Below are 14,689 nucleotides of genomic sequence, written 5' to 3'. Positions count from 1 at the left end.
GCCCTCTGACAGAGCACCTTCGACAGCAGTTCTTTCCTTCCGACTACATCACATATCCTGTGAATAGACTGTTCACGGACTATTACTGCAACAAGGGCATCTTAGAGATAATGAAGCAAGTGAATGAAAATAATTACATCCAAGAAACTACAGATTAAAGTAAAATGTAGAAAGGCGGCCTAACCGTCAGATTGCTAGCAATGAATAGGATAACTTCCTAACCCTGTAGTGCCATTAACTCAGTTTGGCGGAACAGGTTAAGTAAAGTGACCATATCTCTCCTGCGAAAAAAATACCTAATGTTTCTACAGTGGCGCATCAACTAAAAGGGTGGTCGATGATGACTCTCCACACCCAGAATTTGGCGATTGGGTCCCCTGAAAAAAAAAAACCCAGTCGCCCTTTAAAAGGAGGAGTATATAAGGTATTTCTTCCACCGTTTTAGCGTGCCTTCGTAGTGTGGTGGTCGTGCATTCCAGAGATCCGTGGTTCGATTTCCGGAGAAGGCGTTGCTCATTTTTTATTTCTCCTGCTTCCAAAAAGTACTTAATGTCTCTACAAGTTTAATAAATTAAGAGAAGAAATGCAGAGTATTTATTAATGCAATACATTTTTATAATATCTGCAATGTACAGGTAAAGCCATTAGGTATCTTAAATTTTGAATGAAAATGCATATATATCAACTTTTCAAGGCCGATGAACTATAGCGGCGAACAACAGTTAGTTTTCTGTACGCATTATTGGTGACAGTATGCGAGCTGAGTGCATAATGTTTCAATGGTTTAATTCATGTGCAACATAAATACAGGTTATAATCCTTCTCAACACAGTGATCCATCCCATAAGCAAATACCTTTCACGCTCTTTTTTGTAATCAAAACAATCCAATAAAATCTACGGCTTATTAAATTCGTTAACAGATATATGTAAAGCTGCAAACGAGACCGGAGAGTATTTACCCTTTTACCAAGTATAACAAGAAATAGGAGTTCAATTAGTCTTCAAATCTGCTGCCGCTTTTCTAAGCATTCAGTATATCCTATAATGGTAATTACAATATGTTACTAATATTATAAACTCAGCAGGAACCACTTTAAATCCTATATATTTCGATATTTTGAATCAGCTGCTTTGAACAGATATTCAGTACACAAATTTCATATGGGTTAATCTACTGTGAATGTGGAAGCTATCGCATTTAGAGAAAAATTTTCTTCGAAACCCTCTTTGACGATCATGATCACCAATTTCTCATGACGTGTAATTGCTATCAACAGCAATAAACACGTGGCACGAGTTAGTAAACTTAATCTACAGCTACATTCAGGTACTTGACAATTGCTAGGGATTACTCTGCTTAAATATTGGGGACTTGGTTCCAGCTAAGAGCGTTACCCATAAGTTCGTAGTATTTCGCTGTGTCAATTACATATCCTGCATCTATCCAACGATGCAGTCAGTTATCAATTACATATTCTGCATGTACCCAACTATGCAGTCAGTTATCAATTATATATCCTGCATCTACCAAACTATGCATCCAGGGACCTCAGTTACCATTGGTAAGGACGTATAAATGATCAATAATCTGTCAAAGAACATATATTCATTTCTGTACTTTTTGTCGCCGTTGGAGTACTGTTAACATTGGATTCCGACTAGGCTTACAACTGTATTAGGAAAAATTCACATGGCTCTCAATATAAGGAAAAATGCGTAGAAAAATGAAAAGCCCGTTGGAAATGATAAATGCTACCAAAAATATTGTTCATCATTTCTTCTAACACTAGGTGATCTGTCAGAACCTGGCCGTCTGCTCCCAATGGTCTAAAGTGCATAGAATTTACGTGCCAGACTCCAAACTAGCGTCTGGCATCATCGAGCTAGTTGATACGTAGTTAGACTGTGGATAACTATAAGTAATTTACAAGAATGATCTTATGTTCGGGATATACCTGACAGTTCATATATATGCATATGTTCGGGATACATACTGCCAGAAGTAAAGGCACTAAATAAGGATCCCTTTAAGCATTATGAAAATTATATTCGTTATATACTATTATCAAGTATAATTAGTTAAATTACACTTGAAGAAAAATTTATGGAAATTAGTTCTTGGTTTCAGTAGTACAGAGGAAATGTAGCTATTAAAGAACGAGGAAATCTCGAACTCGAGTACTATTGAAGCACCCCGTTTAATAGACATATTTCGGAATAAATGATAATGCCTGTGTAACACCAAAACTTTCGTTTAGTTGTAAAATCTTGCTGTCACTAAGAAGCGAATTATCTCTCCTAATGTCTCCCACACAAGTCTGTAGAAAATTAAGGAAACACTGCGACGTTTAGCAGGAAAGTCCATTCCCTTTGAATCATAAAATCTTGTTCTGTCATGCCAATGTGAGACTTCCTAATAATTTTAGTAGCTCAGGAATTTTAGTAAGATCAATTATCAATTTTAGTAAGGTCAGGAAAATATTAGAAGAGACGAAAATACATACAGTTTACAGTTTTAAAAATGAAAATTTGAAGTAAATTGTTTTAAACGAAAGCAACCGAATTTATCAATTACATATCCTGCATCTATGCATAAATTATACATGATCTGTTGATTGGATGTTTACTCTCTGTATAGAATATCATTATCGAAATTATACCAGTATTATTTAAACCAAGCACGTGAATTCGGGAGAAATCTCCTATTTCGGAAAGCTACTCACAGATGGCGCAGAAGTAAAGAGTTTTTGGAGCCTCCAAGAGCGGCATTAACAAGAAGGCATTTCGATTTCTGTGTTTCAGTGAAACACGAGCGCGTTGTTGCAAATTCCTACAGCCTAGTCTCGTGCTTTGTAACTGATAATCATTTTAAGTGTATCATATTCCGGATCGTACGCAAATGCCACGTATTTGAAGGTGAGTTTGTTTTTCATTTGCATCGAAAATATTTAGTAAAAGCTGAAAATATTTATGAACTTTTAATTGAATAATCTAATTAATAGTCATTAACAATTTTCTAAAAGCGTTTTAATCTTATCTGATCTATCAAATACTTTCTTGCTTTCCTTAGAAGCTGATATATATACGTATTTAAAAAATGTAAGTGCTCATTTTACCCCTGTGTTGTAATCTGATTAATTAAAAGTAAAGTAAGTTTTAAAAATGGGTGAAGTTAAATTTGAAGCAAGGCAAATTAACTGTTGATTTATTCTTTATTCCTCGAATCAAAAAGGGTAAATGTTACCCGTAAGATAAATTATTTATTAGTTTCATGAACTGAAAAAAGATTGATATAATTAGCACTAAAATGTTTGCAAATGTTAAAAAATTCTACATCTATAATTGTAATTGTTTTTTCATATATGTAATTTAAATATTTTATTTATTGTTCAATATCATTAATGATTTAGTATGAGCAACAATATTTTCCATATATTATATTCCCAGGTAATACTCGAGTAAGTTAACCTGATCAATATAATGGTTAGAACTATTGAATGAGGTATCACTAGCCCCGGGATCGAATCCTGGAAAAGCTTGGATATTTATACTTATTTACTGACTGTGCTGCATGTAAACACTGGCGAGCAAAATGTCTCTTCAGAGGAATACAGAGGATTGTTGGTAGGTAGGGGTAAGATATTGTCGGATTCGTCCCTCGGCGTGCTCTCCGTCGAAACTGGGACACTACTTCCTCGTTCTTTTTTTCCCTGTGTCCTTGACCAGCAATCTCAGTGATAAGAGGGTTAAATAATCGTTAGGTATTGACAGTTACCGACGAATGAATTAGGTTGCAAATGTCCAGTCGTTTGAAACACAAATAAGAAAAATCAAATAATATTTTAATTAATAATTAAGCTTAGAATAAGTTATGCATAATTCCATGCAATTCTACAAAAGGAAACATACTTAAGAGTGGATCAGGTTTAATTATTATCGTATAGTTACCCATTATTACTATTATTAATACTATATTATCCGTTATTACTCTATTATACAAAAAATATTAATCACTGAATTTTGAGTGTAGATATAAATTTGTTTCACGCATTTTCCATTCAAAAAATAATAAAGTTAAGCAGAGCCATTTATTAGGTTTAATTAGATATGCGAAAACTGTAAGAATAGAATTATAAAGAAATGTAATTTAGTAAGGATAATTAAGTAATATTAATCCACTCATTATGCTTTATTTTGCAGTAATTCGGTAATTTTTATTGCTTCAAATATTAAACAAATTAAGGCATCCTATTGCGGTAATAATTTAATGCTATTCATTAACTGACCTCTCACCTAATTGAATTTAAAATATGAAATAACGTTAACTTAAAAGTACACCCTTTCTTTTTATAAATCAAGCAAAGCCAACTGATTCTTCTTTTCTGTATAATATTTATTATAGGTTATTGCATAAAAGATGGTTCTAGAAGAAAATGCTGAGAAGTCGTATTTTCTTCGAAAACAAGCAAAATGTAAAAAATGTTTAGATCCAACGTACTCACGAAACGCACCCAGTCTAATATTAATCACAGCACAGACATTTGTTTATTTGAGACATTTTAAGGTGATATTATAGTATATCTACTAATTATATTATATTTTTTTTACACAAGTCTCGATTTATACTGTAACTTCCGTGTTTCAGTTGATTATTTAATGTACTGTAACATATTTCCAATACCTACTTGCGTCAATTTTAATTTACAAGGTTTAAAAAATATCTAATAATAGAATTCACTATATTTTGTTTTGCCAATTTTTCTGACGATTCTTTAGTATTTCGGTAATCTAAAACTTTGCTCTGACACAATATAGATAACATGCTGGCGTCATAAGAATGTCGCAAATCATTCAAGATAGACGTAGAATAACGACTCTAGGTTTCATCCTTAAAAGATAAAAATGTCAGTTGTACTGAAAGAATTCAGAGAAAATTGTTGCGGAGAAACGGAGTGAAAGGGCTTTATCAGTGTCATTCAAACTCTGTGACTTGCTTTGCAATTCAGATAATATATTTATCCTTAGTAGTAATGTACTAATGAAAAGTTCAGAAAGCTGTTGCATAGCTGAAGTATACCGTTAACAATAATAATAATTTATTTTTTAAATGAAATGGTACTGCTTATGAGAAATTCTGAAACATCATATGAAAGCAAGAATATTTTTTCAGAATTCTTACATTTCACAAACTTATTCACATAGATATTTTATCCTCAGATGCTTACTAAACTGCTTATTGCATTATGGTAGAGCGTAGTTTAAAAGAAAGGGTCTAAAGTGTGTTTTTGACGAAGAAAAACCACATTATTACTACTGTCTGCTTTATATAACCACAGTACCGCGAATTGCTAAATCTTCCATTAAGCAAAGGCTATTATAATTTTGAAGTACTTAAGCTAGCACTTTAGGCTAGCGAATCATTCTTAATTAATTATTTTGCTCTCAAGGCCCGGCAGACTTTGAAAACTTACCGCTTTGACCTCCCCGCCTTTCCTCAACCTATTTCTAGAGTTCTAATATGTATTTAAATAAAACTACAAAAACTGCAGTAAATAAAGAAATGTAAAAAGCAAACATTTTATTTACATAAAATTTATATAGCATATATATACTCATTTCTAAACATTTGTATAACGATTTCATGAATTAATAACTACATTCCTCTGTGTATAATATAATCGTCCTTTTTCTATACTTTCTATTTACACTTCCTGAGGACCAAAGTGATTCTCAGAAAATACGTTTGCTGTCATACGCACCATTTAATGATCGAGTGAAGTGATACCTTTTCCCTGTGCTCTCTAGAATGTGTTTCTGAGCACCCGACTACTGCAGTCCATAAAGATATATATCAAGGAAGAACATCAATCACGAACCAGAACGATATCACTGATGGCAACGATGCCTAAAATGTCCATTTACCCCTCAAGGTAAAACCAGAGGAGCTATTCGTATTGGACTGCTTACTGTCCATGAAGAGACCATAGTTAAATTGGCCCCGTATGGAAATTAAAATTAGAGATTATATAACTTTTCTAAACAGTGTCTAATTTCTACGCATAACACTGATTGATTTGAAATATTATAAACGTTTTTTTATTTTTCCTTTAAAAAAATAGTATCTTTTTGCTCGAAAAACTTTGGAAGCTAAAATTTGGGTTAAATTTATCTTCGAATAAAATTTTAACTTACATAGTTAATGAGCAATACTAATGTCAAATTTCCTAACCAACTATTACTTACTTAGCTTCTGTTTTCATTACTGGGATAACAAAAATACATGACCCTCATTAATAATGGTTAACAATCTGCACATTAATTCACGTTTCACATTCTATGAAGATTGTTTAATTTGATGATTTACTTTCTTGAAATGCATGCTTGCAGCATAAGAGTATTTCACAGCTAATGAGAGAAACTTTAATGGGGAGCAAAACGCACTGAAGCAAACATTTCTCACCATAGAATACACGGTGGCATATTAAACAGTTAGACAGTACAGGGCGCTATCCTTTACCTTATACACAGCGTCTTTTATCGCTGAAAGACAGATGATTATGCCCGCATTCTTCTTGTCCATTCCAGATACCAGATGGTGTGAACTAACGACTTAACCAAGAATACCGTACGAAATGCTAAGTGTTCAACTCACTGAAAATATAATCTTGGAAGGTATAGGACATAATTAAATCTGCAGCTGAGGTCAAAGGATGATAAAGATGGAAAGTAAAAAGGTAGTGAGATCTGTGTCTCGCTGACAAAATATTTTTGGGTTCTTTGACAGAACTTTAAGATTACGGTCAGTGAAAAACATCGCATAAAATTATTAAATAGTAAGCTAAGCTATTCTGCAACCAGAGAACATAACCAAATAAAATATAAGAAAAAAGTTCAAATTAAAACTAAAATAAAGATTAAAAAGAATAATGATAGTGCATGCATCAAATACCACTTTTATACTCTCTGCTGAAAGTGTCCTGAATAATTGCACTGCAAAGGACGGCTGGTGAAGAAATGGAAGCACCTTAGTGATTAAAAATGTTCGTTTGGGCGTTTAGCCACGTCTTCCATTAAAATGCGTTCCATTACTATTGCAATTATCTCTCTCTTTCTGTACATATGTGTTTATTGTTTCTTAAAATATATGTAATTACTTTTTCTTTAAAATTTTAGAACGTGATTAAGGTTTATTGAATAAACGAACTGTCAGATGAGTTGGTTTTACTAAATACAGGAACGTTACTTCGCTGCTACTTAATATAGTATTCTTTAGTTTGCATCACTCAGCTACACCAGGCAAGTTTTAGGGAAAAATTAAAATAAAAGAATCTGATGTGTACACCAGATGACTTCCTACGCAATATTAAATTATACGCATTTTTTCTTGCATTTCATTTAAACTTATTGGATTGAATTAAATCTACTTCGTCGATAGCGCATAAACCACAATAGAATAAATACACTCTTAAAATTCACTATATTTGTTTACTATAGCGACACTCTGGAGCTAAGTGTACTTAACAGCGTTATACTTCGTTCATATTATAATTCAAAATGCATAAAATTTATATCATTTGAAGCATTATCTAATCGTTGCCACGTGTTCGATTCAAATACTATAATAAATCTAAAAAGATGTATAAAAGAAATTAAGCAAACAAAACAAAAAAGAAATAGTTTTTCACAGACGATTCAGTATTTCTCATTCAGTTAATTCAGTTCTTACTTCCCGCCAAGGCAAAAATACATAAAAACCCAAAATATCTATATTAAAAAATTTGAAGTAAATCTTAATTACTTATTTCCTCGAAAAATTCCAGAAAGGATTAAGCATGATTTAATTCGCAATAATAAATGAAGGTGTTATAATTGTTATTGCGAAGCTTAGTCTTTCTCTACATTGGCAACAAATCTACTATTCTGCTGTATCAAATGTAAAAAAATATGTCATCCATGTTATTTAAAAATTAGGCTTAACCGCACTCAAACAGCTTTTAAATTGTTGATAATTCTACAAATATTGCTTGCAGATTTCCTAAAGGCATAAAAGTCTTAACCGAAAGATAAGAACAACATAAATCAATTATTTTTAAAGCAAAAAAAATGCACAACTTACAAACATTTAAGAGTAAGGAAACTGAGCCGGGTAACAGAGTGGATATATATATATAAATATATTTATATACATTTGGTGCAGCCGATTGCAATCAAAATACGAGGTGCACATCTACATGTTATAGCAGTCCTATATACAAAATTTCAACGTTCTGAGGCTACTCGTTTTTGCGTTATGCGAGATACACACAAAGGTACGTACAGACATCATGAAAAATTCTCTTCAGAATTCATTTTAAAGCAGTTTTATAATTTTTTGGAGGTAAAAAAGTACTTCGGCCCCATACAGGTATTTCTACCTGTATGGGGCCAAAGGCTCTTGTTAACGACTGGCGCGATCTTGCCCTCTTCCCACGATGAATTACGTGAGCTTACTCTGACATTAGATAAGATTAAAAGATCTGATATCAGATTAGTTACAACACCAACAAGATCGAAGCAAAGCTAATGAAGATATCGGTTTCCATGGTGCTGAATTACAATGATTCCATCATTATTTTATCATAGGTTTCAGATTGTTTAGATCGACAACTGAGAATCATTTCTTTCTTTAGATGGTGCTTGAATGCTTAGCTGGATGATTTTTAACTGGTGACTGATTATCTTGAGCGCAAATGAGTTGAGCGGAAGGAATGTCCTATATATTCTTGGGATTTACATCAGAGAGAAATTGTGTGGTAGGAACTAAGATGCCAGCTTGCATCATCGCAAACCCCCGTCTATAACTATCCAGAAACTTCGAAACGCTTTTCATCGGGAATACACTTTGTTACAACAAGAGGCTTTGAACAATTTACAGAAAGCATGGGAAATGGCGGTGGAGCTGGCGTTTCGGTCAAGGCTGACCGCAAACATTATTGCATTTTTCTATACATCTCTAAATGATTGTAACGCTAATTTTATAATTTTACTCTATTAAACTTTTTATCATATTTTTATGCTCTCATTCAAATTGATTTTTTAGAGAAATATGCAATTCTACGTCTTGAAAATATGCCAGACATGATGAAAAAAAAAAGATCTTGTCCTCGTCCATGTTTGTAACTGTAGAATTATTGAAGTTACATGAGGTTTTATGTTAGCCCTTCAGGTTTTTCCTCCAGTGGAGAAACACAAAAGAAAAAAATTAATTTTCATGTTGAAAGCCAATCAATATAAAAATTCAAATTTTGATGGTGTCTAGCTATTAAAATAAGACTTAAAACTGAGAACAAACTTCGCAGGGAAAATGAAAAAACATGAAGAACGTTTGAAATGTGGAGAACCTGGTATACAAGTAGAGAAGTCCCTTATAAAAATTTTTTATTTTTCAATATTCACACGTATCCAATTATTGAGTAATAATTCATTATTAAATCAAAATTTGGAATGTTCGAGTCATTAACCAGGAACTGTACTGATGGAATGAATCCTCATGTAATGTGCAGAGATTTTGTACATTATGTAATATTACTAATATCCGCTCTTCATCTTTGTGTTAAAAGATTCAGATCATGGCAAATTACATCCCACAGATTCTTCATCAGCGGAAGATCTGGAAATCATGTGGTATAAGAAATCACTTCGAAATTAAGATGTCTTATGATGTTAGCTATGTTTATAAGTAGCATTTCTTATAATCAGAATATTCAGTAGCGCAACGTCTTCAGCAAACTATGTTATGACATGTCTTAATGGTACCTATGATGCAAATTAAAGTTGACAGGCTCTAACAGAAATTATGCAAATATCATTGTTGGCTTCGCACAAAGTAAGCAATTGTAGCGCGCATCATACAGATTTGGATAGTGAATTTGCACTAGAGTTTTTTACGATGAGGGTAATACTGTGATATCGGCTGCTAAGGGAGTAAAGTATTTTTGCATCCTCTTGCGTTTATTTCCATCGCCAAAGCGGTAATTCTTCTGTGGAAGGAGGAAGCTGTTAATCCTTAATAATAGAATCAGTTTCATATATAAGAGTCATTTATTTGGGGTCAGAAAAAATGAAGGTTTTACAAGACAGACTAGTGATGCTGAATTCAAACTGAACTAAGTATTCACATGACAGCTGGGTAATTTCCAGTTCTGTAGGAAAGATTAATCCAGCTATAAAATCACCTCAAGATTCTAAGTCGGTGGCTAAAATTAATATTGAACATTTTTGTCTCTGTTGCGTGACATCAGTGGCATAGATCTATGAACATTACGATGGTTATTTTGGTACAACAGTCATAGTATAATGAATCGTATCATACTATAATTATTCCGCACACACACAGACGGGAAAAAAATTAAAAAACGATTTTGTGTCCTCGATAGTTCTCTTTCTTTTATCAGGCTCGCGTATCACGCCATACAATGAAAACTGCAGCAAGGTTTATATCGTATTCGTCTAATTAAAAGATCAAAAATTGTATGAGAGGTTGGATGTTGCAGTGTGGGATAAGTTTTTTTTTTTTCCTTCACTCATCCGCCGTTCTCTCCAGTGGCGTTGAAGTCCATTTCATCTGACACCTAATTTATGCATCATTTTCCTTGCGATGTACGTTTATCCCCCTTTTAATTTACTCATCAGCCGTTCTCTACAGATGCACTGAAACCTAGTCCATGTAACTGACACCTAGTTTAACTTACCTTTAAAATTTCAAGAGGAGGGGAATCATGTCTAGTCAATCGTTTGTTTGCCTATCTGAATATGGCAAAGCATCCCAGAACTGTCTACCTAAATAGAAAGAAAAAAAGGTGGGAAAGGCTTCCTAAGGGAAATTGGCTCATGTGAACATTATACACAGTGGGAAACACGAAAAACACAAATGCAGGCAGCACATTCGCCGGGATTTCACCTTATTTACTAGGGCACTATTTGACACAGGAATCACCGTAAGAAAGCTTTGAAAATATAGAAAATAAGAATTTCTTTCATTACCTCGAATTCGAATACGCTACTGTAATGCAGTATGACGTTAATTAACAATTATTGTGCTTTAATATAACACATAGCTGCCACTTTTGAAATAATGAAAAACCCTCACTTTCTTGTTCGAAATCTTGATATTTCGGAGAGATTTTGGTGTTGCGCGGTGACGCCATTTCCAAAGAATCCAGATTGCCGAAAATTCACCTAAAATAAATGGTGTGGTGGTCTGCACGCTGGGTGCGTATTCCAGAGGTCCGTAATTCGATTCCCGGTGAAGGCGTTGCATATTTTTCATCTTGCCTGCTTCCAAAAATTATAAAATGTCTATAAAGTGGCGCCCGAACTAAAAGGGTGTTGGATGATGATTCTCTACCCCTAGGATTTGGCGGTTGGGTCCCCTAAAAACCCCAGTCCCCCTTTAAAAGGGGAGTATATAAGGTATTTCTCCCGCCTTATTAACATGCTTTCGAGGTGCAGTAGTCTGCACGCTGGGCACGTATTCCAGAGGTCCGTGGTTCGATTCCCGGCGAAGGCGTTGCATATTTTCCATCTTGCCTGCTTCCAAAAGTTACCTAATGTCTCTGCAATTTAATTATATATTCTAAATTTTACATTGATTTGCTAATTTCAATTTTTTATTCTGTTACACTTTTATACTAAGAAAAACCTGAGTAGGAAACAAAAATCTATATTTATCGAAATCCTTTTAAATTAGATGAAAATAAAATTAATCATTCATGTGCATACCATTTTTGAGAGTATACTTAATACTACTATACCTAGTAGTAAAGCACAATTCAATTCATATTATAAAATGATTAAACATTGGGTGAATTTTAGAAAATTGCATTAAATAAAAAATATCTACACTAGATTAAGAAAATTCAGATCAAATAAAATTTAGTAAGAAACGTTACGCAGTATATCACTAGGGATGTGCGAAATGAATTGTTTACTTTAATTGTCATGAATTCATTACCTTTCATTTATTGGTGAGAAATATTTTGCTTAGTAATGGCTAAAAATAAAAACAGAGAGATTCTGTGATCTACCGAGAAATCGAGAGGTGTGTTGAAAAACGAGTCTCCCGGTAAAACTGGAGGAGATGGCAGCTGTAATATAAGTGTGAACGTTAAACTAATATAAGGGTGAATGTTAAACCTGTTCCGTGAATATTAAACTTCATTTACTTATAGATAAATGCGATAGACCACATATTTCGAAAGGATGCGCCAAAACTGATATAGTTACGTTAAAAGCATACGAAAATTTTATATGGGAGAATAATGTATGATCGGGTACCTTGATACTGGCGTTATTGTTTCTGTTTTCTATCAGGCAAATTCTAAAATGTACTCCAAGAAGAAGAAGTTGCAGTATTGGCTTGTTGTTGCTGTTCAACTCACGGCTTATGTGTAGGTGATGGGAGTTTGTTTTTTGTGCCAGCTGTCTAATTTTATTCTATTTTTAAACTATCATTTTTTAATATTAATTACAGTTAGGAAATCTACCTTCAGTTGATTTATTATTATACATTTACTAAGGATTTATATCGTAACTATTAAAGGTTTAGTTCAACAATAGCATGGCTCTCTTTCGTGTTTATAGTCTCTCTACTCGGGGTAAGATCGGGTAGGCCGAGTGAGGCAAGACCGAGTAACCCATCATTTAAGACTAGCTTAATTTTTCGTTATTTAGGATGACCATTTATTCCCTCTGTAACGCAAACTAAAATGTAGATTTTTAGGTACGTATAAAAACTGTTAGAAAAAGAGCACTAAAGTTTCTTAATTATGAATTTTATATGATTTTCTATTAGTTAAACATACTATCTATAATACTATATACACATATATACTGTATCTATTATGCTATACACATATATTCTATTAGTTTAACATAAACATGAAAAATCAGCCTTGCCAAGTGGGGATTAGAATTCTGAACCTCGCAATTTTTGGATGTGCTTCTAATTATGCTATGAAGACGCAAGGTAAGAAGAGAGAAAATTCTATATGGTTACATATCTTAAAAAATAAAAAAATCACCATTCATTTTTTTAAATTGAAAACATATTTTAAACGTAAAACTCATAAAAATTTGAAACCTTTGCAATTTGAACTTCGTATTTTTGTATTGAAATTCCGGTTGTACATTTGGAAGATTTGAGTTAAACCATTACAACAGGCCTACTAGTTTAAAAATGAACACCCAGAATTTCATAGACACAGAACATAAAATCATACACAGTATTCCCTAAAAGTGAGCAGACACATTTCTGAAACTAACGTTAAGCGCTTCAAACATTTTGAAACTAATGTCAAATGCATTAAAATGAAATATTAAATAGTAATTTTCTTTGAACTGGGAGTTTATCCAATTTTCTTTATATGCTAAAAAGTATATCTAAAAATAAAATCTTGGATTGAATATCTTCTCGTTTGTACCTGTCACATAAGTCACTGAATGCTGACTGTGTAGGGACTGATTAGTCATGTAACGTTTATTCTCGCTGGGATTTGAAATACGAATCTTACATTTACTAATTACACGTGCTAACCGCGCTTACACCGCAAGAACATGCATTAAAGGATTGGAGAGAATACAATAATTTCTTACAATTGTTCTGTCAAAAAATAATTGATTTTTTTTAAATAGTTTTATTATGTTAGAACTTTTTTAAATGTAATTTTATTTTTACGGCATGATTCATAGTGTGTTATTATTGTCTCTGTGTTTATTGTCTACAATCACAATCCATTGCTAATTTCAACTTTTGCTTTAAAAACATTTTCATATTTGAGTTTTAAATTTCACTGCGTTTTTGTTTATTAGATGTAGCACCATTAAGCACTATACGGAAAAGCTGGAATGCCCTTTGGAGAAATTTAAACGGAAATTGGCCCTCATCCACGTTACATATGGGAAAAACACGAAAACGTTCATGCAGCCAACCCAACTTCGCCGGGACCGAATTACAAATGTTCAGCGGATTTTGGCAATTAACACATTGCGGACACATTTCACTGCTCGTGAATTTTTTATAAGGTACGAATCTGGACATTAATGAGTTTTAACTATTTATGTACAAACGAGTAACAGCTAAAGTTGAACATTTATAAAAGAATGTTCAGAGCCTTTATTTTCGAATTTCAAATTCCATTTCAGAAATTCCGTATATCTGGTATTAGTACATTCCAACATCACTAAGCTTACGATTACAGTTTCAATAATGAACAGACCTGTTATAACGTTATTCTTACACCGCCATATTTTATAACTGGAAATAGACAATCAAATATCATTTCTATGGGGTAATCAGGTCTTTTACATTTCATCAAAATTTTGAGTTTCATCTGTAACGTATTCAAATATGTTGGTATTCGTTACATATTTGAATTCTCATACGAGTTCATATACGTATTCAAATTAAAAAAGTCTTTTCTACGCCTGACTCGATAAATTCTCATGAGGAAAACTGTAAAAATTTGAGCAGATCTCAAGTAGCGAATAAATCGCTATGGGTCCATATCGGGGAATTTTTTTATGACCCCGCTGTACATATCTATCTGGTTTATTTTATATATTCTCAATTTCTGTGATGTTTTAAAATCACAACAACATTCTGATAATTCGCTCCCTTTCTATGGATACGAAATCTGTTAGGTTTTAGT

The 14,689-nt window shown here is 33.1% G+C and overlaps 1 protein-coding gene across 3 annotated transcripts in view; it reads left to right on the top strand.

The window, feature by feature from the left end:
• The first annotated feature begins 2,797 nt into the window (after window positions 1-2,797).
• LOC118195921 (diuretic hormone receptor-like) overlaps window positions 2,798-14,689 on the top strand; it is a 693,583-nt gene continuing 681,691 nt past the window's right edge. For 2 of the 3 annotated variants that reach the window (XM_085817027.1, XM_085817020.1), the window contains exon 1: window positions 2,798-2,918. The gene's annotated coding sequence lies outside the window, so the exon portion shown is untranslated. The remainder of the gene's footprint in view (window positions 2,919-14,689) is intronic. The other variant, XM_085817021.1, reaches the window with a different exon arrangement.

This window comes from Stegodyphus dumicola, chromosome 1, assembly GCF_044657685.1.
Source record: "Stegodyphus dumicola isolate Sdum_Otavi_A_Nest chromosome 1, ASM4465768v1".
NCBI classification, from domain to species: Eukaryota; Metazoa; Arthropoda; class Arachnida; order Araneae; family Eresidae; genus Stegodyphus; species Stegodyphus dumicola.
The sequence above is the reverse complement of the archived record's forward strand: the minus strand, read 5'-3'. Positions and strand labels throughout refer to the sequence as shown.